Source organism: Chaetura pelagica, unplaced genomic scaffold (genome assembly GCF_000747805.2).
Source record: "Chaetura pelagica isolate M959 unplaced genomic scaffold, ChaPel_1.0 scaffold650, whole genome shotgun sequence".
NCBI lineage: Eukaryota > Metazoa > Chordata > Aves > Apodiformes > Apodidae > Chaetura > Chaetura pelagica.
Genome location: NW_009951820.1, coordinates 652169 through 654976, shown reverse-complemented (window position 1 = coordinate 654976; position 2808 = coordinate 652169). Strand labels below are relative to the sequence as shown.

The window sequence follows — 2808 nt, the reverse complement described above, 5'->3', positions numbered from 1 at the left end:
GGGGGGGGCAGCGGGGCCCTTCGCGGCTCCCGGCGTGTCTGCGTGCTGAGAAACGCACAACTCTAAGTACTAACGGGTACTGCATTTATAATGCCCTGTATTAGCTACTTTATGTAAATTAGGCAATTACTATGTAACTATTGTAATTAGCTTAATTAATAATTAACTAACGGCCTGCATTTCACGGTCACTTATTACATGCAAGTTGTGCGTTACATATTAATGAGACTCGATGCATAATGCATTTTTGCTCATTAATAATTAATTTATCTAGATTCGTCGGCACGGCGATTTGCATAACTAATTACAGAAGATTAGCTGAGCCACGTGCTCGATCGGTTGATTATGAACCAAATTAACTCGATAATTCGAGAAACGTCAGACTCACAAACAGAAACACCTGTTTGCGGGTAAATTAGTCAGTTAAAAGGCAACAAAGAAATTTACATCATGCAGATTAACTCATTAATAGTCAATTAGTCGGGTTGATTGACGCATGCCTAATTTGCATATAAGACACCTGTTTGCGGTTGCATAAATGTGGGGAAAAAACCCACAACTCTTTTTTTTTTAAACAAACCAACCAACCAACCAACAGGAAAGCCCCGAACAGCCGCTGTGGGGCGGCTCCTCTTCCCTGTCCGGGGTTGGTTCGTTACCGCTGCAGGGAGGGAAGGGAAAACCACGCGGAGGTGAAGATGCAGCTGTGGCTGCGCCCGCGTCGCTCCGTGTCCGTCACTGGGTGCGTGTGTGTGTCTGTGTGTGTGTGTGTCTGTCTGTGTGTGTCTGTCTGTGTGTGTCTGTCTGTGTGTGTCTGTCTGTGTGTGTCTGTCTGTGTGTGTCTGTCTGTGTGTGTCTGTCTGTGTGTGTCTGTCTGTGTGTGTCTGTCTGTGTGTGTCTGTCTGTGTGTGTCTGTCTGTGTGTGTCTGTCTGTGTGTGTCTGTCTGTGTGTGTCTGTCTGTGTGTGTCTGTCTGTGTGTGTCTGTCTGTGTGTGTCTGTCTGTGTGTGTCTGTCTGTGTGTGTCTGTCTGTGTGTGTCTGTCTGTGTGTGTCTGTCTGTGTGTGTCTGTCTGTGTGTGTCTGTCTGTGTGTGTCTGTCTGTGTGTGTCTGTCTGTGTGTGTCTGTCTGTGTGTGTCTGTCTGTGTGTGTCTGTCTGTGTGTGTCTGTCTGTGTGTGTCTGTCTGTGTGTGTCTGTCTGTGTGTGTCTGTCTGTGTGTGTCTGTCTGTGTGTGTCTGTCTGTGTGTGTCTGTCTGTGTGTGTCTGTCTGTGTGTGTCTGTCTGTGTGTGTCTGTCTGTGTGTGTCTGTCTGTGTGTGTCTGTCTGTGTGTGTCTGTCTGTGTGTGTCTGTCTGTGTGTGTCTGTCTGTGTGTGTCTGTCTGTGTGTGTCTGTCTGTGTGTGTCTGTCTGTGTGTGTCTGTCTGTGTGTGTCTGTCTGTGTGTGTCTGTCTGTGTGTGTCTGTCTGTGTGTGTCTGTCTGTGTGTGTCTGTCTGTGTGTGTCTGTCTGTGTGTGTCTGTCTGTGTGTGTCTGTCTGTGTGTGTCTGTCTGTGTGTGTCTGTCTGTGTGTGTCTGTCTGTGTGTGTCTGTCTGTGTGTGTCTGTCTGTGTGTGTCTGTCTGTGTGTGTCTGTCTGTGTGTGTCTGTCTGTGTGTGTCTGTCTGTGTGTGTCTGTCTGTGTGTGTCTGTCTGTGTGTGTCTGTCTGTGTGTGTCTGTCTGTGTGTGTCTGTCTGTGTGTGTCTGTCTGTGTGTGTCTGTCTGTGTGTGTCTGTCTGTGTGTGTCTGTCTGTGTGTGTCTGTCTGTGTGTGTCTGTCTGTGTGTGTCTGTCTGTGTGTGTCTGTCTGTGTGTGTCTGTCTGTGTGTGTCTGTCTGTGTGTGTCTGTCTGTGTGTGTCTGTCTGTGTGTGTCTGTCTGTGTGTGTCTGTCTGTGTGTGTCTGTCTGTGTGTGTCTGTCTGTGTGTGTCTGTCTGTGTGTGTCTGTGTGTGTGTGTCTGTCTGTGTGTGGGTGCGTGTGTGTGAGAGAGAGAGACCAGGGGATGCAGTCACGATTCCCCCATTGACACCTGCCTCATTTGCAGACATAAATACCTATTTGCAGTTGCATAATGAGAGGGAAAAACCCAAAGAAAATGAAGAACAGCCCACATCACTTTTTTTTTTTTTGTCTAGATGTGTTTTCCTTTCCCTTTTTTTTTTTTTTTTAACATATAACTGTGTACATGTAGATAATATAAATATGTATATACCCAGCTTGGCTCCGTTTGTCACGGTGTGTACGTGTGTGACCAAGAGATGCAGCCAGGAACACCCCCTGGACCCGGTTGATTGACACCTGCCTCATTTGCATACACAAACACCTGATTGCAGTTACATAATTAGAGGAACAACACCCTGTTTGTTTGTTTGTTTGTTGTAGTGGCATTCTTTCCCGTATGTACACAAGCACCTATATATATATATATATAAATAATGCCAAGTGAGGACAAAAAGCACACCCTTTTGCAACATGCATATATGTATGTGTGTAAACATATACAGAGATATATATATAAAAAAAGATAAATCTGTGGGTGCAACAGCTTCACCCGGTGTGTGAGTGACCAGGACATGCTGCTCCTAATGCCGCCCCCTCTCCCCCCGCTCTTTTTTTGGGTGCTCCCTCCTCCCAGTGCTGGGGTCTATGGGGAGGGATCTGCAGCATTTTGTGGGGCAGTGGAGGGCGGGCTGGGGCTGGGGCACCCCGTGGGGCTGGGATGGGGCCCGAGGCACTCAGTGGGGCTGGGGTCAGCTTTGGGGTTTCCTGGGTCCA

At 47.6% G+C, this 2808-nt stretch overlaps 1 protein-coding gene across 1 annotated transcript in view; it reads right to left on the bottom strand.

Moving 5' to 3' along the window:
* The window catches only part of LOC104398806 (G protein-activated inward rectifier potassium channel 4-like), an 8115-nt gene that overhangs the window by 1764 nt on the left and 3543 nt on the right, over nucleotides 1-2808 (bottom strand). The window lies entirely within an intron of this gene.